We start from the raw sequence: 27,586 nt of genomic DNA on the forward strand, positions 1-27,586 counted from the left end.
TGATTGGAGTTTTTGTGTAAGTACCGATCCATGTGAGTTGGTTTCCTGTAGACCTTGTGACCTAACTGAAAGTTTGCTTTGCAGATGACCAAGGTATCTAGAAATGATACACCTCTGCAGGAGTATACCGCATACCCTGCAGCTGTGGACAAGTTTACATCGGGACCACACAGCGTAGCATCCAGACAAGAATAAAATAACATGAAAGACACTGCAGACTTGGGGCCAAGCTACAAGTGACGAATGACACTTGAACGGCAAATGTATTTCTCCCTGTTCACTTGCCCTCCACTTAATCCACTTGCCGTTCAAGTGCCATTCGTCACTTGTAGCTTGGCCCTTGGCCAACCGGAAAAATCAGCAGTGGCTGAACATAGCCTAACTCAAACAGGACACCAAAATACTAGACAACTCTTCCAACTACTTTTTCAGATTGCACAGAGAAGCCATTGAAATTCATAAGCATAAGCACAACTTCAACAGGAAAGAAGAGACTTTAAGAATGAATAGAGCATGGTTTCCAGTCCTGAAAAACACCAGGCTAACAAAATACTCTACATCTTACAATAGCCCTGCAGATAAGATTAGCATATCAAGCACTAATCTTTATGCAAAAGAACCTCCTCAGGATACAGTGAAGCATTAGCATTCCACATCCTGGGAAACTCTTACAGGATGATGCAACCCAAACATGAGTAGATATAAATTACCTGCTAATGTCTTCTCCACAGTTTGACACTGAGAGATCTCTGTCTTTCGGTGCTGAACCTCTGAAGATGCCAGTCACAGCTGCTGGTGAAACGTCAGGAACTACAATGCCAAGACCACGGTGATACAGCCTGGAAAATCCACAACAACCATCGTTCTCCCGCCATGAAAGCCTTCAACAATATATAGATTTATTAGCTTTCCACTTTGCCTAGTAATCCTCCAACTTTTTATCTTGCTACCTCAATTTGACTCAGGTCTGCAGACACTCTTTCCAAAAACCATGGCTCCATCATGTGTATGTGCTTCATATTTTCCACAGTGAAAAGAGACTCAAAGAACGAATTCAATCTCCTCACCTTCCTTAAGCAATTCTTTCATTCCTTTGTCATCCAAAAGCCCAACTGCCTCTCTGGACAGTTTTCTTTTCTGCTCCTGATGTATTTGAAGAAATGTTGATTGTTTCTCTTAATGTTTTCAGCAATCTGCTCTTCAGGCTCCCTTTTTTGAGTTTAAACTTATGAGGATCCTTTCAAACCAAAGTAATATTGTTCATGCTTGATTTGTTCTAGGCAATGAACCACTCTATAGGCAAATTATTCTGTCACATCATTCAGTTTAGACTCCTGAAAACAGTGGCTCATAGCCTGCCCTATTAAAGGTGGTAAACCCCTCCCCCCCAGTTGGTTTCTTGGATTTATTCTGCACTTAAGGTGGTGGTTACAGGAACTCACAACTACCTCATATGCACATGACATATAAGTCAAACACCATTGGTTCAATAGTATTGAGAGCTGGTGTGGTGATTAGAGTGTCGTGTAGAATCTGGGAATACCAGGTACAAATCCCCACTCTGCCATGGAAACTTGCTGGATGAACTTGGGCCAGTCACACACTCTGAGGCTAACCTACCTCACCCAGTTGAATCTGTTGGTGGGTAGACAGCCCAACTCTGCCCCAGATGTTTTAGCTAGAGCCTTGGAGGCTGTGTCTGGATGGTTGAAGCACAGTTGACTGAAACTGAATCCCACAAAGAAGGAGGGTCATGGATCATTGGGTTCGGTGATCCAGCTCCCAACCCTCGACAGGGCACCTCTTACACCCGCTCCAATTGTTAGGATTCTGGGGGTGATTCTGGATGCCTCCTTATCAATGAAGGCTCAGATCACAGCATTTTCCAGGTCTGTCTTTTTCTATCTGTGACAGTTCAGGCAGCTTGCACCTTACCTTTCAACCTATGACCTAAAAACAGTAATCCAAGCAACGATCACTTCCAGATTAGACTACTGCAACTCGCTCTACGCAGGGCTTCCCTTGGGTCTGGTCCGGAAATTACAGTGGGTTCAGAATGCAGCTACACGTGTCCTTACAGATACTCTGTATAGAACGCATATAACTCCTGTACTACAACAGCTGCTCTGGCTCCCTATGGAGTTATGGATCAGATTCAAGGTCTTTATTTTAAACTACAAAGCCCTTAGCAGACTGGGACCAGCATATCTACGAGACCACCTCTCACCATATATGCCCCAGAGGGTGCTTCGATCAGCCAGTAAAAATCTGCTGGTGGTCCAAGGCCCCAGGGAGGATTGCCTGGCCTCGACCAGAGCCAGGGCCTTTTTGGTCCTGGCTCCAACCTGGTTGAACTCTCTGTCTGTGGAAACCTGGCTCAACAATATATACTATTTTTTGGTTGGGCATGTAAAACAGAGATGTTCCACCAGGCAAATGGTTGAGGCTGGGTTATGTGTGAGCCTTCCGGCCATTCTCCTTTTGGGGGGGGGGGATAGTGTAACCCCCTCCCCAGTTTTCATCAGTTTCCATCAGTGAGACCACTGCTGCTCTCTCCACCTCTCCTCCACTTAAGAATTGTGGCTGGGTAAATTGGGACCATCATCTAAGTTTTTATGATTGAACTGTGTGTTGTTTATGATTTTAATGTAAATTTTAATGTACTTTTTAATATATTGTTATCCACTCTAAACCCGTTTGCGGGGAGAGTAGGCAAAAAGCTGGATAAATCAAATCAATCAAAGGGTTGTTGTGAGGATAAGATAGAGGAGAGAAGAATCGTGTAAGGTACCGTGGGTCCTCATTGGGAAGAACAGTGAAGTATAAATAAAGTTTATCAATGCCTGAAGTAGGTAAATAAATATTGTCTACTCAAATGGCACCCACATTCTAAGGTCTTAAAGCAGATCCTTTTCCAGTCCTTGCTTTTTTGACATCTTTCAGACCAGTCATTCATCTATTTTACTTTATTTTTTTGCTGCACTAAATGCAATTTGCTAACTTTCCTCTACATTGTCTTCTAAGTGAGATGGGGGAAGGAAGTTGGAGAAGGCAGCAAGAGATACTGAGGGACAGCACTGGTATGAGGCCCTGCTAGGCTTGGAGATGGGAAAAGACAGTCTTATAGACTGCAGCATCCCCTATAAACCTCAAATTAAAGAAGAATCAGGTAGCAGGTTATTAAGTAGCGAGATCAGAAGTTCTTCATAACAGCTTTATTGGAGCTGGAACAGACAGACTGGAACAGGAGCCAAATATGTACACATAAACCCCACACCCCTTTCAAGCAATAACCAATAAAACACACACAACTAGAATGCTCAGTTTGCATCAACTGTATGCAAGGTAACTGATTTGCAGCCCTTAGATTGGTCTTTATTCCTGCGGACCGATTGGCTGCTGCCAATAAGTGGCAACCAGTGACCATAAAGGCATTAGGAGCCTAGCTCAGCCTGAAATCAACCCAGTACATAACTTAGGTGATGTGAAAAACCTCTGTCTGAGAGCCAAAACACACGTTAAGAAATACCTAGGTTCAGCACGTGTTCTCTTACCTCAAGGTTTGCCGGGATCTGTAGGCGTCCTGGAAGCTTAAAGATCTGTAAGCGTCCTGGAAGCTTAAAGTCCTGGAAGCTTAAAGGATCTGTAGGCGTCCTGGAAGCTTAAAGGCGTCCTGGAAGCTTAAAGCTTAAAATACAGGCGTCTGTATTTCCCTTCCCCTTTTTGCTGCTCTGTAAATGCTAAACTTTAAGCTTCCAGGACGCCTACAGATCCCGGCAAACCTTGAGGTAAGAGAACACGTGCTGAACCTAGGTATTTCTTAACGTGTGTTTTGGCTCTGAAACTGTGGAGAGCCACTGTTGGTTTTAATGAACCAATGGTCTGATTCAGTATGAGGAAGCTTCAGGCATTCATGCAATCCTTGCACATAGAAATCTAGATTTCAGGAAGAAGGGTTCAATCCTACGAGTTTCTTTGGCATATTACCAGAGGAGTTAGTTGTATTAGACTGTAGTTGCAAAATAGTAAAAAGTCCAGTAGCACCTTTAAGACTAACCAACTTTATTGAGGCATAAGCTTTCGAGAACCACAGCTCTCTTCGTCAGATGCATATGTATTTGGCATATTAATTTTCTATGAATAGGAAATTATTCTTTGTATGGCAGAGTATTCAGCATGTGATCTGCAACCTGAAGTGATACAATCCAGACTTAATCTTACTTCTTTGTCTGTTGCTTGTGACGACTAGGATCTAAGCTTACAGATATTTGTCAGCAGAAAGCTTTTCTCAACCAGAAGTCAGAATAGAATACTTGCAGTTCCCATCTTCACTCCTGCATATGACTCCATGTTTAATAGAGTGAGGTGTATGTAGTAGAATTTTCTAACACATGGCAAGGAATTTTTTCTCTTCTTTTTGTTAGCAGAGTTGCATAGTAGGTGCAGCAAAGTGCATGTGTGTGCATGTCTGGTTGCAGAGTGAGCAAGAATTCAAGTCCAGTAGCACCTTAAAGACCAACAAAGAGTTTCCAGGGTATAAGCATTTGAGAGTCAAACTCCCTTTGTCGGATGAGTTGCAGAGTGCATGCTTGGAGCCTGGTTTAAGCTTTAGAAAAGAAATAGGAGTTCTTTATTGCAAGAACTCCACTGAGAATAGGAAAGGGTAGAAAAAGCATTCTGTTCTATCTATGTAGTCTAAGACGCTGCAGGTTTCCTTCTATCGTCCTCTGTGTTAATTTAATTTTGTTCTTGATTTTCAACTAATTGAAAAAAAAATCAACTTTTCTTAAAATTCTGAAATCGATTTATTATGTATAAAAGATGTTAATTTTGCCATTATCGCATATTCATTTAGTTTATTCTTCCATTCCTTCAGGTTTGAGAATTTCACTGCCTTTTAGTTGCAACCGTTTAAAAAATATTCTTTGGGGGGAGGGTTAAGGCAAAGGACAGGCTTTCTGTATTTAATTTGGTGTGTGCTTCTTTTTACCTGCCTGAAGCAATACTAAGAGCTGATTCAACATTTGATGCATATAGGTATGTGTATAGGCAATTTACATAGTCAAATTCATACCGCAAGTGAACAACTTGCTGTGACATCTGTTAAGAATATAATTTTCCTCTTCACTTTACTACCATTGTTTGAGAAATGTGTTCGTTGATATGATGTTTCTCAAATAAATAATGGTAGTAAATGTTCTGTTTGACAATCTTTGTTCACACCTATAGAAACTGGGGTGTGTGTGTGTGCTCCTTTCTGGAGAGAGAGAGCCATATACATAGATCTCAATAGTCAGTTCTAGACCTAGGTTTGTGTGTGTGTGCTTTCCTGCAATATGCCTCTTGTTTCAGCACTGATTATGAGAAATGACATTCCTCAAGAAATCTCCAACTGACAGCAAATATGTTCAGGCGTTTGCTAAATCCAAAATGTCAGCTATTTCAGGTAATTGTGCATAATGGTGTATCTGTCAATAATAACCCAACACTTAGATCCTGTCCATGCCACGAGTACCAGAAAACCCTCCTAATCATTCTAGAATGGAAAAGGCAAGTCCCATGGGATAGGAGCCTATTTCTGATTCAGTTCCAAACAAGGTTGAATTCTCAAGTGCTCCATCAGGCAGGAAGTAGTGGAATTAAAATGCAAAGTTGTTCGCAGCATCAGGTACAAACCTGGACTCCTCCTGAATTATAATGTGCTGATAAAACAATGCAAGAAGAATGTTGGTGGGGGGAGATAAATTTGTCAGGAGACCGGCTGCGCCTTTTGTTTTTCCCTTTTCCTGCTTGCTGGTGCATGGTGCAGATTTATCACACCATCAGAGATAATGAGCCTGCCACCTCTATTACTCCTTGTTATTTTTGGAATTGGCAGTTGCCTGCTACTAGAATCAATACCAACATCTTCAGAAGCTTTTGAATTATTGAATATTCCTCCTGTCCACTGATATAATGACTAACCATTTTTACTAAGGGTGAACAGCATGTGTGAGCAGACCTCCACACCCTCCCTCCCCAAGGTATTTTTGTGGAAACTAGTTATGATGGAGTTCATACATTCATACTTATCAGTTGCTGACTGCTACATCCAGTGAGAGTTTGTATGTGTAAAAGAGTTCTCACAGAGCAAACACCATCGTGGGCAGAGCTTCCAGACGTGGCTAAAGTCAATGCATCCCCATGGAAGCTGCTTATTCACACATTTGTCTAAAAGTGATCAAGTGATAAGACGGCTAGTGATGTAAATGTATTTATTTGGTATTTTTTCTTTCTTTTCATTTATAATCCACCTTTCTTACTAAGACTCAAGGCGAATTACGAGTACGATAAAACTATTCAGTTAATCAGTAAGCCAATTAGAAAATACGATAACATTTAAAGATAAGAACATTTGAATCTAACAGCAAAGATTCCTAGTACAATAAGGCTATCAACTCAATCAGCAAGCAGATTACAAGATATGAAAACAACATTCAAGTCTAACCACAGAGATTCCTAATAAAACAATATAATGCAGCAGGGCTGGTATTGAAGAACTGGAAGGAAAAATAAAACACATTATCCTTAATAGAGGTCACCTCCCAAGCTGATCCATTACACCATAGCTCTACTTCCTCTACAAGAATGCCATATTGAACAATTCCTTTTTACATATTTTGTAAAATGATAAAAATGTAAGTGTGGGACCCTTCCTAATAGCCTCAGGCAGATAGTTCTACAAGGTAGAAAGCACCACAGAGAATGCACACGAATAGGCAAATTTGCAACTCATCCCCCAGAATGCTAAGAAATTCCAGTTCACTTCTTTATACAGGTGTATACATGCATACATGGATATGTTTCAGGTTGCAGTTATGACAGAAAAAATGACAATATTTTTAAACAGTCAGAATCAAGCAAGTAAATAAAGAGAAGCTCAAATTTGTTTTCTATTCTGATTTGAAGACATCTAAACTGATTTATCAATGGTTTATTTGGGGATAGCAATTTCCAGAAGAAGTCTATCATAAGTGAAAAAGATCCAGAGGAGTTAGCCATGTTAGTCTGTAGTAGCAATATAGTAAAGAGTCCAGTAGCACCTTTAAGGGATACCCTCCATGCATCTAATGAAGAGAACTGTGGTTCTCGAAAGCTTATGCTACAGTTCAGTTGGTTAGTCTTAAAGATGCTACTGGACTCTTTACTATATAAGTGAAAAATGCTCTTAAGTCATAGTCATAAAAATTAGATTAATGTCAAGAAGAGGTCTGTCAAGCTCTTTTAGTTTTGTCAACAGATCCTAACAATTGGAAAGAAACCAACAATACAGTCCTAATTAAATTTACACCCTTCTCAGCCCACTAACTTCAATGAATTTAGAAGGGTTATCTCTGTTGCACTATAACACTATTGAAACTAGTGTTGGATTCTCTAATTGTTCTGTACTGCACTACTGTAATAATTCATTTCTATGATATTCTTGTCTGGAGGTGAATGATTACAGCAACACAATATCCAACAATTTGTGGCTCCCCTCCGAAGCTACATGCTTTCATTTATTTCTTCAGGAGATAAATCTACTAAATTTTAACTTGAAGATTACATTTACTGGGTCAAGAGAAGGGATTGCCCAAGCTGCAAGCCCATTACTACGATGCGATCTAGAATTTTTTAATTCATGATTCCTGAACTTTATGGGACAGGATCATCACAGCAGGGGGATACATGTTTGTATCAGGCCCAGAGAAACTATGCTACTTCTTGACCCCACCCCCTTCCTTGGGCAAATGGCTTGTTTTTGTGAGCTGCCTTGTTCAAATGGCTATGTGGTTTTATAGTATTATTTTAGCTGTGAGCCACTTCAATCAGGTTGTGAGCAGTCCGTCTAGCCTTCACCATTTTAATAACCACTTATGATATAAAATCATAAGCCTTTGGATCCAACGCGCTTCACGCCTCACTAGCAAAACTGCCCAGCATGGCAGAACGTTGCGAGCTCCTGCCTGGGAGTCTAGGAACACACGTACCATGCAAATGGAATGCAGAGTGATTAGGCGTTGTTGTCTCCTGCCTCCCATGCCCAAAAGCAAGCAGTTCCTTGAAATGCACTTTTGAGTCATGCCCCTTGGACATTCCAATCTCCCTTGTCCTCATTGATCACAACCCTGGCTAAAACCCTATCCAGTAATCAAGGACCATCAATCATCTCTGATAAGTTTAAGTTCTTCCTGGAAACATTTAATTAAAACTCTAAATTCATCAGCCAACTCCAGAGAACGTTTAATTAACTATAGTTTCTTTGTAAGGCACCGGGAGCAGCCAATCTAATTCCTTTTGTCACACCCTGGCACTGCCAATCAAGGTACTCAAGCCCTTTGTCCATTCCAGGAGACAACCATTAAGTTTTTTGTCTTACTGGCTGAAGTCATTCTCCAGCCTCAGGGTCTGTTTCGCCCTATTCTGGCTTTGCCCCAGCCAATTTGTACACACTTACTCAGATCCAAGCACTGTGCCCTCAGAATCCCTGTCTGAGCCTCTCTGGTCAAGAACGCTGGCTGTTGGAAGCCTTCTTCCTCCACAGACTACTCTACTCCTCTGAAAATTATCACCCGAAAAACCCTGAAATCTAATTCCATTGTCACCACTGCTTTCCTAGGAATCTTGTGTGCTTGTGAGTTGCCTCTTGCTGTATGTTTGAGTTTCCCCTTTAAATAAGAATACTCTTTGTTTTGGAAACACCCATCTCTCATCAGTTTCCTCAGGGAGGGGACCTGGAAAAATGGTAGAGGCACTCGCTTGTTACCATCTATTGCATAGCTTTCTCCTTGTTTGCTAATTCCCCCAACTCCCCCATTCTGGTAATAAGGTTCCTGGAGTGGCAGCATATGTTGTCGAAGGCTTTCACGGCCAGAGAATGATGGTTGTTGTGGATTTTCCGGGCTATATAGCCGTGGTCTTAGCATTGTAGTTCCTGACCACAGCTGCTGGCGAAACATCAGGAACTACAATGCCAAGACCACGGCTATACAGCCCGGAAAATCCACAACAACCATGGTGACATATGGATGTTATAAAATAAATAAATACATAAATATCAGGAGCAGATCAGCTAGCCTGTGGAATTGTTGACTCTACAAGAATGCTTAGTAATACTCATCTTGGCAAAAGCCTATAGCTGGTAAAGTGACAGCAGAAGTCCAAACCCTTGTCACTGTAGGATTTGGACCAGGCCCAAAGAAATAAGTTCCTCAGCAGGCAGGGAAGTATTCTTACAGGTGGTTTTCAAATTGTGCAGTCCCAAAGCCCAGCTATCATGCTTCCATGACTCTCTTGTGTGTGTATGTGTATACATGTGCGGTATGTGTTTTTCTAAAACAAAAACAATTCAAGGCCCTAGTCATCAGTCCATGACACACTCCCCAGCATGATTCATTGCCTTGTCTTGCCTCAAAGCATATTGAAGATTGTAAAGATTTGGGAGGGGGGGTTGTCACAAACAAACACTTTGTACAATGGGTGAGGATTCTTAAGCTGTCCGGGTCCATTGGAAGTTGATTCTGGCTATTAAATCCAGCTGCAACTTGAACCAGTTGCCTGCTAGCTTGTGCACTGAAGCCCCTTATGCTGAGCCATTCAGGAAGAAGGAGAGGGCAGTTTTACTTCCACAGGTCACAGCACAGGCTGGACAACTTGACTTGGCCTGTCTGAAAATAGCTCCAGGTCACTGCCTGAGCACCTGGCCATGAGTTCAAATGCTTACTTGAATTTCCTGCTTCACAGTTCCCACCACCTGCTCTGGATGTTGGCTTTGCTTGACTCTGCCTCTCCCACTGCTTGTCAACTTATATGGACTGCTTATGTGTTATCATATTCCAGACTCTAATAACTCTGCTTCCATACTTACTCTCTTGCAGATTGGCCTTAGTAGTCTGTGCAACTCCAGAGAATGTTGTACAACTCTATACCTCTATCTTGATGGGATTCACCATTTCCTATACACTCAGTTGCCTGCAGCTTAACATGGATTCCATTACAGAGATCCCATTACAGATCTAAACATGAGAATGATAAGTGGATCATGGTTACAATGTTGAATAATATGAGTTTAGCTCTGTCTACTAACAGTGAAAACATAAATATATAAATATCTGAACAGTCCCCTTGTTACTTTGCTTACGAAGTGCATTTCCATTGATGCCAGATTAGATCTTAAAGAAACGAATGATTGCGCATTGTTCTTCACCTCATCTTCAGATAAAAGTGACAGCTGGTGGAAATGGCTTTAGGGACGAAGATAGACATGGCTCCACTATGAAAAGGAGGGACCAGAGGTGATCTCAGCATTGCAGGAGGAGAATTTCCAGAAGTAATGTGTAGTTACGAACAACTAAATACATGATCTGTTCAATTCAGAAAATTCTGTCCTAGTGGTATTTAGATGTTCGTGTTTGATTCATTCATATTGCCACTGTACATCATCGTGCATGCCAAGTATACCATGGATAAAAGCTTATTACAAATGACTGCTTATGTCTCTGGAATTGATATCCATTTGGTAAGCATCTCTGTGAGCAAACTAGACATGATTGTACCAGTTCAGTCTGTTTAAATACAACACTGGCCCGCTTTTAGAGGGTTAGCTGTGTTTGTCTACAAATAGAGCAAAGCTGAAGTCCAGTAGCATCTGACCAACAACATTTTCAGCTTTCAAGAGTCAACACTCCCTTTGTCAGATACTGGCCCTTTGTCAGAATGGGCCCAGTTGCCCATTCTAAGTGCACACACATATTTACTCACTAGGCACCATGTTCAACTCAAGAAAGTGGCAGGAGGTAAGAGGACAAAAAGGTGGAATGAGAAGGTAAACTAGGGGTTACTTATCCGTGCAGGTCCTGCAACAATCCAGTTCCCTAGGAAGGAGACAGATCATCCAGGTGGACAAATATTCAGAACTGGGTGCTTCACAGTTTGGAAGACTAAAGAAGTCTTTGGCAGGCACTAGGAGATTTTGGGGATAGATTCTGACATTAGTCATAAGGCAAAAGGCCTGAGTAAAAATCAAATGGTTCTTTGTTTTCCGGGCTTGAAAAGAGGAAAGGGAGCAATATGAGCTCACATCTATGCCACCCAATTGGATGGAGGCTGAAGTGGATGACACTGAGGGCCAAGCTAGACGTGTAGGTTTTTAAAGAGTTGGGTCTGTGTTCCCTGGACCCAAATTGAGTTCACTGCAGCCACACAGCACCTCTGAGGAATGGCTGTCAGAAAACAGAGGAGAGCCCAAGCAGCCTCAGAATGCCTCCACAGCGGGAGGAGGGGTTCCTCCCTCCTGCCTCAAGCTGTTTCCCCATATCAAAATAGCAGGGGAGGGCAGTTTCCCCATTTTTTCTGTTTCACATGAAATATTCTATGCATGTGGAGCAGTAAAAATGAGGGGGGATTCCCCCATGCTATTGTAACACAGGGAAATGGCTTGAGGGGGAGGGAGGAGCTTTTTCTGCCCCCCACAGATGCATTCTGAGGCCATTTGGGCTCTCCTTTATTTTTTAACACCCATTTACTTGTTAACTGCTGTATGGCTGCGGAAACAAATCTTTAAAAACCTGCATGTCTAGAAAGACCCTGAGTCCTAGGCAGAGCAAGAATGGGTTTGTGCTCACTCATTCACAGTCTGCCTTTGGATTAGATCAGCACACCCCTGGATTCTTCTCAAGTGAAGCCTTCTTTATTTGGGGTGAAAGACTCTTATGCTGATGCTTCACATATAAAGAGAATTCTCTAGCAGTGTTGGAAAAGTCAAGCCCTGATTGCTGCTCTCAAATCAAAATGTTAAGAGCTCACATTTGATACGACCTTGAAGATATGCGAATGTTAATGCTCTCTAATTGACTTGTGTAAGATGTTGTTCATTATGCTCAGTGAAATAAAAAGCATTTATATTGGTTTCATGGTCATATTTTCATAAAATCTTGCCAGCACTATGTTTTCCCAGAAAGGGGCTTTAACTAGATGCACACACTATGGGGTGTGGTGGTAGTAGTAGTGTCATCTATTCTTTGAAAAGACAAAAATTTGCATGATTTGAGCTTACCTGGGTGTCAAAACCCTTATGAACGCTCGGAAATAGAGAACAATCAATCAGATCTTCAGCTCCATTCAATTATCTGTGTGGCAATGTTTGCTTAATACTGCATCTGAACCAGAAATGTAACACCGAAGTGTTTCAGCTGTGACTCTTTTGAGTACCAAATGTGTTGTAATGGGACAAAAATCTGAACAGATAATAAATGGACCTTGGGCTAAAGGATTTGTATTGTCTCTTTGCAAAGTTCTTTGTAGAAGCTGTTGAATTTTTAAATATTATTTTGTGAAGGTACATGAGGGTGGAGTAATCCTGGGTGACATATTTTTCTTTCATTGTGAACACACTGTCTGGTTCCTCCCACCAAAGTTATAAGTTTGGTAAACTTAAAACAATCTGGAGTTCCTTTAATGTATACAACAGTGCCAAGTTTTTGCTGAATTATTTTCATGGGATAAATTTCAGCCTGATGCAGCATTTTACAGTTCAACATCCAAAGGAAAAAAAGGAAACTACTAGCTTTTTTTTTCTGACAAAGCAGTATGTGTGATATGATTGTAGTAAAAAAAGTCAAGGATCAATTCAAAGCATGTCCTGGCCAAACTTGGATTTACATGGAATAAAAATCCACATGGAATGGTTTTTTAAACAGAACTCTTTGGAGCTATGTTTTTTCAGTCCAACTCTATTTCATTTTCTGGGGTCATTACAGCTAATTTTCTGGGGTCATTACAGCAAGGACGCTGAGAGAGATTCATTGTGTCCATTTGGAAATTGACTGCTTTAAATATGTAATTTGAGACTTTTGATTAATTTCTGTTTATGGTCGTTATATGTCGCCCCTGATGACGTGGCAAATACGAAACAGCAGAATCCAGCTGGCACTGTCTGTCAGGCGCTTTGGGCTTCTTCGCGGCAGCCCTTTAGTACAGCTCCACCTGGAAGGAAAACACAGCGTCATTGAACTTCATTGATTCTTCCGAGCATTATGGACCTTTTGGACTTACCTTTTGGATGTCTTCCTGTTGAATTTCTTGTACTGCTTGTATGATATACAGGTGCACATGGTTTGATTGAGTGCACCTGGGTTTGCATTTATATTTGATTCTTATTGATTCTCTTGATTGTATATAGTTGATACTCCATTACATTATTTTTGATACATTCTGTGATTGTTTTTTCCTACTGGTGTGCTTTCACCTTGTCAGTTACCTTTGCCAGTAGGTCCATCTTTTGTATTCATAATTCACAAGGGAGCAACGATGAGCCAGTATAACAAAGCCTATTTACAAATATACAACCTAACATTACTGATAAGTGAAATGTTAAGAATCCATAAATTGTCTACAGCCCAAATGCTGGTTGTTACGAGTCCTTTATTAAGAAGCGACATATAAGAAGTCTAACAATACCCAATAAGTATACACATGGAGCACATTGAGAAATTGTTTTATTGCACTGGCATGTGCATAGTTCATACATGGCTGACTACTGGCAACTATTCGTCTCCATCATTTCCCTTTCTGTAAAACATATAGTTGCCAACCTCCAGGTGGGGCCTGCAGTTCTCCCAGAATCACAACTGCAAAGACTACAAAGATCAGTTTCCCCAGAGGAAATGGCAGCTTCATGGGGAAGACTCTATGACATTATAATCCAATAAAATCCCTTCCCAAACCCTGTCCACCCCAGGCTCCATCGACAAATCTCCAGGAATGTCCCAACCTAAGTCTGGCAACCTTTGTAAAGCATCTCTATAAGCTCTTTAGTCCATAAAAATCTTTTCTTGCCATTTCCTTCATATACCAGTTCTTCTAGCATCTCACCTACCCCTCCAACATGGTGCTGGTAGAGACCGCCATAAAGTCATAGCTGACATGACGACCCCTAGTTTTTAAAGCAAGAGACTAACAGAGGTGGTTTGCCATTGCCTGCCTCTGCAACCCTGGACTTCCTTGGAGGTCTCCCATTCAATTACTAACCAAGGTCAACTTGGCTTAACTTTTGAGATGTAATGAGATCGGGATTGCCTGGGCTATCCAGATCAGGGCTAGAAAGTGCTATCATAGCTGAAGTTAAAGATTTAACTCCTTTTTCAAGAGCCCTGTTTGGTTCTGTATTGAGCCACATTTGGCTCTAGACCTTTAGCCTGCAGAATGTTCTTTTAAGGTGTTTAGGGTGGTAACATGATTATCACAACTCTATGAGTTAGGTTAGACTGAGAAATTACAGCTAGCTGAAGGTTACCCAGTGAGTATTTCATGGCAAACATGAATTTTAACCCGGGTCCTTCCTGGCGTAGTGTAATACTCTAATACCACACTCGCTCTCCAACACTTAGGGAAATATCTTTTAGATAGCCAGGGTTAGCCTGTGGTGTGACAGTCTAACCGCGTGCATGTAGGGAGCAATATCTGCCAATTCCTCCCTCCTGTGACAGCTGCAAATGCTCCTTGAAATGCCGTTCCTGAGGGACAGAGGACCCCTAAGAATATCTTGGGGAGAATCAGAGGTCTCTTTCAGGAGGTAGAATTGGTAAGGTGGCCAACTTCCAGGCAGGGTCTGGAGATCTTCCAGAATTACAATGGATCTCCAGACGACAGAGTTCAGTACCTCTGGATAAAATGATTGCTTTGGAGAGTTGACTCTAATGCATTATACCATGCTGAAGTCCCTCTCTTCCCTAAACCACACCCTTCCCAGGCTTCACCCCATAAATCTCCAGGAATTCCCAAAGTGGGGTTGGCAACCTCAGGAATTGGTGAAAATTGCTCCTCTGTGTGCCTGTGGAAATTCTAGATAGGATCTAAGCCATCGACTTGTTATATGGTTTCTGCCACTGGGACCAAATTGTTTTGTCCCATAAGATAACAGAAGAGAAAACCACCATAACCCCCCAGGAACATCTCCTGAGCAACCCATACTTGGATATATAAAGGGGCCTGTTCAAAAGCATCCCTGGAAATTCTGGAGGTGAAGCTTCTGGAGGGCGGGGTTTGGGAGGGGAGGGGCCTCAGCAGGGTCCAATGCCATACCGCCCATCCTCCAAAGCAGCCATTTTCTCCAGGAGAATGAATTGGAGAGCCAATGTTGTCTAGCGGCTAGAATGTCAGATTAGGGTCTGAGTGACCCAGGGCCAGTCAAACCCCCTCAGCCTAACCTACCTCACAGGCAAAAAAATTTTGTGAGCAAAAAATGGAGGAGATGAGAAGGATGTAAGCTGCTTTGGGTCCTCCTTGGAGGAAAAGGTGGTGTATAAATGAAGTAAAATAAATAAATAAAATCTGTCATCTGGAGATCTGCTATAATTCCATGAGATCTCCAGGCCCCACCTGGAAGATGGCAACCTTATGGTAGAACACAAAGAATGGTATTCAGTGAGTTGAACCCAGAGCCATCCATCATACCGAGAATAAAGTCATTATTTGGCTATAAAGAGAATGTAAGCTACCTAACGCTCTGTTCCACTATGCGCATTTGTAATCACCACTGCTTAGTGTACAAGAAACAACAACTGGTAGTACAGATTTTGCCCCAACTGGAAATAACAAAGATCTTAATCACAACAGGCCAATTTCACATTTATGCCCATGGGAAGATTCAACCAGAAAAACACTTCTTGTTTACAAATGGTGTGTTATCGTCTTGAACGATCTGGTTTCCATTTGCTTCCTCCGTTGACTCCGGCTTTATTAAAGAAAAAATTGTGCTGCTGCTAACATTTAGTGCCTGATAAATGACAATGACAGCACTGCCTGGCAAAAGGCTGAAGTCTCACCAGCAATGCAAAAGAGGGAACATTTACATTTTCCTCTCCCCCAAGGTTAATATTTTGCTTGCTGAAATGACATTTGCTCTTTTTGCTGATCCCAGTCTGTATCAGGTAGCATCTTATCTTGTGGTTGGGTTTGAGATAGTCTGTTATTATGTGTTATGGTTTGTTTGGTCCTTAATGGCACCTTCAGATGTCACAAAATTTGTTCGCATTAGTTACTCCCTCATAAAAGTCAATGGTGCTCTGGCCTGAATTTGTGACATTGAAAAACCTCTTGCTCCTTGATTAATGTATTGTGCTTGGGCAGTCATCAAGGCCTGCCCATCTTTTGAATCAAGGAGAGATTATTTTCCTGAGAGGTGAGCAGTCAGAGGGCAACTAAAAGGGAGTTTGGGGAAAGTGTGGGAGGTAGGTTGTAGGGATGCGCGTAACGAAAGAATGAGCGGAAAATACAAGCAGAAATCTCCGGTTCAGCTTGTTAAAGCAGCTTCCAGAAAAATGAACTGAATCCGGAAATGAGGCTGTAACGACCTCCCCACCCCACTGAAAAGCTTGTGTGTTTTGTTTCGGTTCCTACCATGTAGCAGTTGCACAGGCAGGCCAGGCAGTGGGGTGGACCATCCAGCAGCATTTTGTTTTCCTTATTGGCAAGTCTGTCTACACTCATCAAAGTATTGAACTTCTAGTAAGTATAAGCCCTTAGCGTTAACTCTGTTGGTGAGAAGGGGATGCGCGTGGCATGCATGACTGCATTTTTTCTTCAGTGCTTCCTGGGCAATGGCATTGGCATTGAGTGGCTCTTAAGGATCAAAGGTTTGCTTTGCACTAGAGAGGGGAGCAGCAGACGGCATGTTGCCATCAGTGCCAGTGTTGCAATTACTATCACTTTCTGTGTGTTTTAACGCACAATGCAAGGACTAACAGTTTTAGTTGGAAAGGGCGACTGTCCGCCAGCAACCTGTCTAGTCTCCCGCTTTTCCTAGCAAAAACTACAGAAAAAAAGGGCCATCCTCCATGTACTTCCCTTCCTATGAAGGAAAAAACAAAACATCTACCCTTCCCTTTCTGTGCATTTTTACGGACAATGCAAGGAAAGGCTGGCCCGGCAACATCCACACAGGTGTGCACATATGGGTTTGAGGAGGGAGGGGTCACCTCCAGACTCTGGGCCCTCAGCTGTTGCAAACATATATTATTATGTATTAATATATTATATTGTAATATATTACAATATAACATATATTATTATGTATTAATCTCATATTATGTAGATTAGGGTGAAAATTGGAAAGAAAAAGACATTATTAAGGGAGAGCCACACCGAGGAGGTCTCAGGCATGCAGAGCTGGTTCTTGCTTATTCAGTGGCCTTCTGCTGCTGCTGTCCTTTGCTGAGGTGCCATCCCCCCTCTTCTTCCCTTCCTTTGAAGGAAAAACCAACATCTAGCCCTCCCCTTCTGTACTTTTACTCACAGTGCAAGGACAGCTGCTGGCTGGTGGGTTTAAACTGGGAGTCCCAGGCTGCTGCAAAGCAGATAAGGGTGAGGGGGATTCACCCACCCCCATCGTGGAAACAAAACTACAAGGCACAGGGAAAGGTTGCATAATAGCAGGACTTAAAAGTAATAATTTATTGACTTTGTCACTAGCATAAAAAAGCAATTTTAAATTTTTTTTGCTGCACTGTGCTGATTGGTAAAGGAGTGCTTTCCTGCTTCTGTGCCATTGGCATTCCGGTTTCACTTTTCCAGTAAGTTTCCCACCATTGTGTGCACCCACCAACAGTCACCTTCTTTGGGGTCCATTGCCTTCCCCAAGCCTTCCTTGGGGTCCATAAACACAGAACCCTGTTCTTGCGTGCTCTCTCAAACTCAGTGGGTCGATGGTTTAGAGGAAGTCTATCGCAGATTTGTTTTGTTTTACTGGCTTTTGCTGTAATAATAAATGACTGGCTGGTTTAGAGGGAGGACTGTGTTCTGTGGGATTTTGGTGGTGCTGCATGCAAAAAGAGCCTCCACTCTGCCATGGAAGCTTGCTGGGTGACCTTGGGTCAGTCACACACACTCTGTCTACCCCTACCTTGCAAGGTTGTTGTGAAGATAAAATGGAGGAGAATGATTTAAGCTGCTTTGGGTCTCCATTGTGGAAAAAAGTGGGGTATACATAAATAATAAATTTAACTGAAGATGGGGGGCACATAAAATGTAGGTTAGTTGGTGGATGGGAAGGAGAAAAGGAAGCAAGAGAAGGTGAGCATATGGGAGCTGCCAAGGGGAAGTCAGGGGAAGTAAAGTGCCTTATGCAAGCCTTCGCAGGTTTCCAGCCATGCAACTGGGTCTGGCCTGGCTGTTGGCACTATGCACTTGACCAGAATTTTCCCAGGGAGAGGCTGCCAGGGGTAGGGAAGGAGGGGATACTGAAGATAGGGGTGAAGAGATAAAGGTGAGTTGCCTGGTATATGGGAAGAAGAGAAGGAGACAGGAAAAGGGAAAAGGCTATGGGGATTTTCAGGAAAGAGAAAGAGAGAATTGTGGTTGAGTGGAAAATGAAATCCTCCTGCATTCTTGCAGACCCCTTGCTTGTATAATTTATAATTCTTGTAACAGATTCAAAGTGCAATGCTAAACAGAGTTAGAGTCACGTAACTCTATTTAGGATTGCACTGTAACACTGCTACTTAACTTAATACCCTGTGTAATTCTGTGTCAGGTTTATCTAGACTGGCTTCATCACACCTTCTGCGCTTGCATACTCATACTATAGAATACGTCTCATATTGCAAATAATTTCAGTGTCTTTCCTCAAGGTTGCATTTCTATTGAAGGGGATATTGCCTTTTCCCAGCTCTCAAGTTACAATGACTGGTTGTTACCAAATATGATACATGACTCCTGCCCCCTGCCCCACCTACCACCCCACCCAACCCCCATTACCAAGACCATGAGTACATATATAATTGCCACATGGAATACGACTATGCTACCAGAATACGGCTATGCTACTGTAGTGGTGATCTAGTGAATAGTGCCCTGTCTAATTGTAGACAGCAAAGATATGGAAACTGAGGGACATTTGGCCAAGAAACAGACAAAAGGAAAGCAACAAGGAAACTGATTCTGGACAAGGAAAAACAGAGTAAACAATCCCAATGCAAGCAAGAGAAAATAAATGAGAATGAAAATAGGCAGGGCAGGCTGTACTCGCAGATGTTGTAAAAAATCTTTAGAAAGAAATTTTGTTTGAAAACCTATTACTGCCTTAAGATAAAGATCAGGAGAGCATTTTTTTGTTTGTTTTGCTTTTATTTCAGTATACTGACATCTGGTGGAATTAGTCTGGAATTGTTCCCTTGGCAAAACATATCAGAAACCATTCATGCAGATGTGATGGAATTTCACATTGCTTCCACACAGACATCTTGCTCCATATTCCCTTCCAAACTACAGTGGATTTAATTTTGGCTTCCACAAGACATTGTCATACATCTGCCAACCTTCTGTGTTTTCCCTTGCTCCGTTGAGGGTTCCCCCAAACCTGCTTTGGTACAATCTTTCCTGGAAGATATATTGAAAGTATATGAAAGATATTGAAAGATACGGATTTCTCCACCTCTGCACCCACATTCAGTTCCGCATTCGGATGCTTTTGCTTTCCTTCTCACCATTGTCCCCTATACTGCAGGGAGGTTTTCTGTCATTTTTTTAAAAAATCAATGATACATCACTATAGTGTTAAACTGCTATAGCAATATCCTCACTCCTGATATATATAAAATACTTTTAAAGTTCCACTAGTGGTGACTATAAGAAATAGCAGACAGAAGGGGAAGGCATGGATTCAATTCCTGTATGAAGACTCCATTGCTGCTGTGAATGCCTTTGCATTTGCAGTGGCAATGAAAGTAAGTTTGACATTTGCCCGTGTGCAACAGGCTAACTCCCATCCCCAGGATCCAGGCATCACCAAGGCCCTTCATTCCAGGGAGCAAGGTAGTGACATCACTTCCAGTTTGTAACTGGAATTGATGTCACAATGTTCTAGGAATTCATCCATTAACGAACAGTAGGAATGTAGTCAACATAACAGGACCACTGTATTGATAGAAAAATCCAGGAAATTATTTCAGCAGTGTCATAGTTGCCGATGTGTGGATCCTCTTGTAATTTTATACACAACTAATGTTGGACTAGTACAGATTGGCTTGCAGAGATCAGTCTCAGTGTGGATTCAGCCTATAAAACAAGCTATTTCTCTACCGGTAAATAATTTACCACTTGAACTAATGGTTCTGACAATTTGCCAGAGATCATTTGCCACCCTGATGTCTGAGTAGCTTGCTGTGGAATTCAGAATCTGCACAACTCTGGCGCGCATCTACTTCTGCTTTCCCCTTGCTCAACTACTTATTTATTAAAACATTTCTACTCTGCCTTTCTCACCATCCAGAGTCACCCAACCATTTTGGAGCAGGAGCACAATTTGGATGGCTGTCACCTGTCTTTCATACCCAGCAAAATGACCAAGCCTGAAATAAAGCTGTCAGGAAAGCATCTGCAGGTGACAGAAGTGTGGGGAGAGTGAATAAGAGATGAGTGTATGTGGGTGCTTAATTTACCTCAGGCATGGTAATTTTTCTGGGTGTTACAGGGAAAAGAGAAGAACCCACCTGCTGTAAATCACCCAGTCATGCTACCAGACCTTTTCTCAGACCCAGCAAAACGCTGAAGCAGGGAATGGGGGTAGGGGGTGCCCCATTCCGGTCATGGGGATCTGTGGGGAAACATCAGAAGACATTCAGACGTAAACTTGGGTTGACTTCAACTCCCCCTTTCCCCTAACCAAACAGAATGACTGAATAGGGAAACAGAGTATTACGGATCATGCTCTGCTCAGGGCTAACAGACCTTAAATGGCAAGACATTCAGAAATTGGGAAGCCTCACCTAAGTTTGAAAACTTTACTGATTTTTGTGTGTTTTGTGCTGTATGTTATGGCAACCCTAAATGAAAGACCTCCAAAATGTCCTGTCATTAACAGACTTGCTCAGATCTTTCAAACTGGAGGACGTGGCTTCTTTTATTGAGTTAAACCATCTTGTTTTGGGTCTTCCTCTTTTCCTACTGCCTTCAACTTTTCCTAGCATTATTGACATTTCCAGAGAGTCTTATCTTCTCATGATGTGAGCAAAGTACGATAGCCTCAGTTTGGTCATTTTATCTTCTAGGTAGAATTCATACTTGATGTGATCTGGAACCCACTTATTTGTCTTTTTGGCCGTCCATGGTATCTGCAAAACTCTTCTCCAGCACCATATTTCAAACGAGTCAATTTTCTTCCTGTCAGCTTTTTTTGATATTGGTCTTCAGAGAGACATCCTTACCTTTAAGGATCTTTTCTAGTTCCCTGTCTGCTGTTTTTCCAAGTCTCAATCTTCTAATTTCTTGGCAGCGGTCTCCCTGCAGAAGGGGGCCACCATTGCGGCTTCTTTTACCCAGAAGGCCAAAAATGCTGCCTGATATCAGCTTCTCCCGATGCCACTATGACTCATAGAATGAGCCTTAAGATCGAGAATGGAAACCTCTCACTTCTCCCCCCCCACCCCCCATCCCTGGTTCCCAACCTTTTGGGGCCTGAGGGCACACTTGGAGTTCTGACACAGTGTGGTGGGTGCAGCAACAAAATAGCTGCCACAAAAAGGCTACCATGGGAGACAGAGCCAGCCATATAACGGCTGCTACAGTTTACCTTCAGTCACACAGTGAAGATCCTTGTGTTCTGCAAGCAGCTTCTGCCAAAGCAGTGTTTTTTAAAATCTGCACAGCTATCTCCAATATTCAATCAGAAGTTATGCTTGGCAAACGCCCCACCTGGCCACACCCACTTTCTAAAAACACTTGGTGGGCACCAGGAAAGGTATCGGCAGCCACAGTGGGCATCACATTGGGGAGCCCTGATGCATCTCAATGAAGGGTGCTAGAGGACTCTGTGGTATATTTATTGTATATATTATAATTGAATGGTCTGCTTCCACACTGATATTTGTGAGTTGGTTTCATCTCATGGGGTGGAGTCCGCTTAGTTTTGTTTGTTAGCTAGAGGTACAGAATGCACAAACTCCCTTGTTCTGAAACCAGTTGCTCATGCCCCTGTATCCCTCGTTAATAAACAGATGTTAGTTTGAGTGCACCAATTTCTGCTGTGTGAACATGAGAGAGTACTCTGATCCTCACTTATAAGGGAAAGGGAACGTTGCAAACTAGAAAGCTTGTTCTCTGTTTTGTATTATTTTGGTTGAGTCCTAAAAAAAGTAATATATGACTTTTCCCCTCTGGATTTTTGATTGAGACCAATATGACTACCTGCAAGCTCTGCAGATCCCGGTATGCAAAAAATGCCTTAAGTGTTTCAGTGCCTCATCCATGCACTTAGCATTTAACTGGAAATTATCAAAGACCTACTAATCTGTCAAACATTAATCTAACAGAAGAATGAAGTAGTTCATTCTACCAAATGTACCAGCTGAAGTGCTCTCTAGTGGCAGCTCATGGATTAGCACAGTACAATGTGAGTTGTTAATCCACTAATATGTATATAACAAGGATAATTTTGTGAAAAGAGTCTGCCTTTTTGCCAAAATGAATACATCTATTTAGAACAAAACATTTCTCTATTCGAAATATCAAGTAAAAAGTGCTGGGGAAGGTCTCTCTCTGCCTGAGACTCATTATCAATCCAGGTTGACTGTTTTGAGCAACTCTCGACGTAATATAAAGCAGTTTCCTATCTTCATTATTTCAGTTAACTCATTCAACAGCTAGCGGAAGAAATTCATTTGCTAAGTAAAGAGAGTTGTTAACTGGGAGGGCAGTGGTAGAGTCCCTGGGTTTGCATGCAGAAGGTCTATGTTTTTAAATGCCTTTAAGCACATTATACTATAGGACTGAAAGGACTTGCAAAGACTTTTCTCTGCCTGGGAGCCTGGAGAGCTGCTATTGATCAAAAAGACAGTATTGAGCTAAATGGACCAATGGTCTATGTTTATATAAGGTTGCCTCTTATGCTTATAAACCCTTTTTGAATGGCTACCACCACCAACAAAGAATATGTTTACACATATAGGCATTTTATAGGAATCTCTAAGACAGAATATAAACCACAGCAATGACATTGCTGAGGTATACATCATCCAAGCAGATTGCGAGTCTGTCCCAGCAACAGTTATTCGGTCAACTCCTGTGCTGAATGTCACTAATTGCAAAGATGAAATGCCTCTCGAAATGCTGTTCACTTTAAACTGCCAACAAATCATTAACACAATTGTATAGGGAGCTCAATTTGAGGAGGAGAAAGCATTGTTACGAGCAAGGGAAGTTTAATTTTCAAACATGTTTTTTGCAACAACAAAAAAAGGAAGCATCATTAATGCAAAGTGGAGGTAACTTTGAAGCCTTAGCCATAGATCCCAGATGCATTAGTCTTTTATTAAACAATTGATCTTTAAGAAGTAAAAGATACTTATTTTATACTATCAGCCTAATGTACTCAATGAATGGTAAATTTCGCAGATGGCAAGTTCTGGCAAAAAGAGACCATCAATTTTATATGGAAGTCCTCTTTGACAACAGATTATAAGCAATAAGCTATAGCCAAATATTAGCTCTTGGCAGAACAGACAAATTAAGGGAAGAGATATCTTCTATTGGTCTGACGATATGGAGTCCAATAAAAGGATACCAGACTGCTGACTTCTGCTTAGCAGATGATGATTTATTACAGTCTCCCAAGGCCTTGGATCAGGCTGAGCTTTTCTTCCGTCTTCAAAAAGAGGAAAAGAAAAGATGGATTGCAATTTCTTTTTATGATCCTTCTTAACCTTCCCTTCTATGAGGTTCAGATGCAGTCATTCTTACCTCCCCCTCCGCCCTCACATAACTACTTTCAGCGAAGGTTTGAGTTGCAGACCTATAATATATAGTTGTGCAGAGAAGGATTCATTTATTCAGCAAATGGCAAATAGGACAATAGAACTAATGAATGGTTTTGGCGATTTGTTTTTGGCACTCCTTGAGATGAATAATTGACCCACGGGTGCCAAGGCGATTCTGCAGTGGCTACACTACCCACTCCTTCTGTAATCCTGTGTGTGTTGTTTGATCACATTGCCCTGCCTATCCCTCTGCTATTCTCTAAACATTTCCACTACATATGCATTTACTCCCCTTGGAATGAGAAGCTGTTTTGAAGGGGCATGATTTGAAAATAGTGGTTAAAATGTGCATAGGCTGCTGTGCTTTCCTATACACATCAATCACTTTACTGAAAATGGCAGGAAAAGGAGGGGAAGGGTTCCCTTTAAGATATATTCGTAGCATTTTTAAATAGCTAAGGAAACATCTCCATTACAACCATGTGCAAATAGAAACCAGATGTTTTAAAGGACCTCTCTAAACACTACACTACAGTCTTTTCCTGATGTTTCCACCACACATACTGGAAGCCCACCCACAGAAGCACATGCTACCAGCTATGCTCTTGATATAGATGGTCAACATGTGTGAAGAGGGTGATGTGCACATTTTCTATACATGAACAGCTTTGGTACATGTGGTCTCCTGGTATGCATAGTTGAAATTTCTGAAAATTACAACTATTGATTATAACAAATCACAACTACAAAATTACGCCAGCCAACTTGCCCTTCATGCTGTGCAAAGAAGCCGGGTCGCTCTCCCTGCTGGCGGCTTAGCAGCCTTCTCCCAGGGATTTTCCCACCAATGCCTAAGAAGGGAAGAGACAGCGGCAGGAGAGAGAGCACAGAAGCTCCCCGAGACAGCAAGGGAGCCAAAGGGGTGCCAATGAGCGGGAGAAAAGGAGGCAGCAGCAGGAGCACCGGCAGAAGGAAGAAAAGGCTCTCATGGCACACGAGGCACACAGGCACCAGGAGGCTGCCCACCGCACACGTACCGGGCAAACTGGCCTCGGCCTCCACACTGGAGCAGAGCCACACAAAGTGGCAGCCAGGATGCAACCTTGCCCTCACAGCAGTCATCACTGCTGGAGCAAGCAGATCTCATGCCAGCCAAGAGCCGAGTGCAGCCCATGGCCCTCTTGCCACTAACTGCTGCCTTCGCCACCTTGCGCAGCACCACTGCTCTGCATGGGCCTCTCACTACTGCCTCACAGCCATGCAGCCCTCACCACAGCCTCATGACCCTGCATGGGCCCCATGCTGTGGCCTCGCGGGCTAGAGCCCTGCTTGGCCTCGCACGTCCAGCTCCAAGGCCACCATGGGCCAAGTGCTGAGGGGTGGGGGGGCCAGCTTCCCAGACAAGGGGCTTGCACCAGATGTACCTGGGCATGCTCCCCTGGCCCTTGGTCATTCCCCACCCCTCCATAACATGGCAGCAGCCATGTCATCTCCCTGCCTGCCTCCCTTGCATCACCTGCAACCTGGGAGCCGTTGTTTCTGGAAATTGTTCAGGTGTCATATGATTCCAGACAGCTTTTTCCTGCAAAGTGCCCTCCCTCATGCCTCTACTCTGAGTTTACCCCCTCTTCCTGGGCTGCAACTCATTTTGTCATTAAATTGGTTTAATGCCATTCCCTCTATTTGAGGTTCTGTGGAATTGCAGTACTATGAAGTGGGAAAGGATCTCAGCCTCCGGGTATGCTCAAGCAATCAATACATGACTTTGGTATTGTGTCTCTGAATACAGGGCTGGCATCTAGGGTAAGCATCTATGGTGACTCAGCTGCCAGGGCCCACAACCCAATGGGCACAGAATACTCCACATGGAGCAGCAGAAACCAAAAGAACAGGCTCAAATTGCTCACAAAAAGCTGAATGGACAATGAAAAATCGTCTTCCTGTTAAAGACTGGTGAACAGAATGTGAGCCAAATTGGTGGGTGTTCGAGCATTCTGACTGATAAAGCCCCAGCAAAAGGCAGGGAATTGAGTGTGCATGGTGAGCAAGTCAGATGTTAAGAAGTCCATGTGTCTCCCATATGGGTGGACTTTTGACAGATGTGTGCTGAAATTCCTGGAATTCCTGGAATTAAATTTTCAGATGCCCAGTTTGGATAAGGACCTGGGTGTGAGAGGAGAGGGGGCTTAAAGCTTTCTGCTGTGTCATTTTCCTGGCCTGAAATGGTACAGTTTAGATGCTATTTGACCACCTGGAAACTTACATGTATTGATGATTTCAATGATTTCATATAACTTTCCCCAGTGAAGCAAACATCAGGTCCCCTGGGCTGTTCCCAGCTGAAAAAGTGGAAAGGTGAGGGGAGGCTTAAGGCCCTTCTCCCTGTGCACTATGGCCTCGATCTGAATTGGGCCAAAGGACGTCTGTGAATAAAGTCAAGTGACTGTGGCATAGAGTTTGAAATATGCAATTTGGCCCCGAGTCATTCCCACTCCTCTAAATGCTGTTGGTGCCAGCACAACTAGAAACAGACCTGAGCAGAATTCTGAAACGACCTGCTTAGGATTGCTCTCTTTAAAACTAGGAGTACGTACGGAACTACAACATATCATTTTAAATGTCTGTGCTTATAGAGTATGTAAAGCAACATAGTAACATCCCCTAAATAACTGCACCATAAAAACCTTTGTAGTTAAGAGGACTGACATAGGAAATATTAAAAATACACATCCATAAATAAAAACGTTGCTTATTCACAGCATGGGGAAATATCTAGATTATTGATGAAACCACCTGAGGCTAATAAATTGCTCATTCCTTGACATGCAACCCAAAAAAAGCATCTTCTGTGCTGCCAAATCCTGATCACAGGTTTTTGCTTCTCCAGAAGAGGAGCAGCAATTAGGCTGGTGCTGATTAACAGGGAACCAGGAGTAGTATTAGAAGGGTAAGATATCAAGAGCAGGAGTCTCTGGCGGGTTTCCTTAGTGGAGTTAATGCACATAGGAGATTTCCAATGAAGCATTAAGAACATGAAGATAAAATCTGCAAATTGAAAGGGATTAAAAAAGCAGGTAATTTTAATGTCGTCTTGGAAAATGAAGTGCAAGCACAAAAACAGAGATACCCAAAGGAGCTGCACATTTTTTGAAATATGAAACAGCATGTCTGAAAAAGATAGTGTCGCGTGGTATTACTGGAAGGATGCAAAATAAGAGAGGCTTCAGGATTTAAAGTAGCAGGCAGAAAGCAGTGGGAAAGCCATTAGGACAGGGCGTGGGATCAAATTCAAAGGAGAGCCAAACTATCCACCCAAGGGAATATCCATTAAAAAAAATCAATTACATCGCTTTTGACAAAGTGGGGGCTGGCAGTAGGATTAATTGTTAGCTCCTAAAAAATCTATCTCACTGTGTCACCCATCCATATCTTGCATGGCCAAATCGCCAGGCCATTATTGTCCTCTATTGCTAGCTCCCTGATTCGAATTCTTACTTATTTTCTTCATTTATACCCCAACTTTCTCCCCAGTAGCAAAGAGCAAGAGACCAGTAGATCCTATAAGACTAACAAAATTAGTGGTAGGGTATGAGCTTTCGTAAGTCACAGCTCACTTTTTCAGATACAGCTAGAATGTGAGTCCATCTGTCCTTATATCTTGGAGAGTGGAGTGATTTCAGATGCTGAATGACAAAGGCTTGTGCTGCAGTGGAATTGGATAGTCTAAGGGTGCTGCTGAACTCTTTTTGATTTTGCTACTACAGACTAACACGGCAAACTCCTTTGAACCTTTACACAAGCAAACTGATCCCCACACCAAA

This window comes from Eublepharis macularius, chromosome 5 (assembly GCF_028583425.1).
Source record: "Eublepharis macularius isolate TG4126 chromosome 5, MPM_Emac_v1.0, whole genome shotgun sequence".
NCBI lineage: Eukaryota > Metazoa > Chordata > Lepidosauria > Squamata > Eublepharidae > Eublepharis > Eublepharis macularius.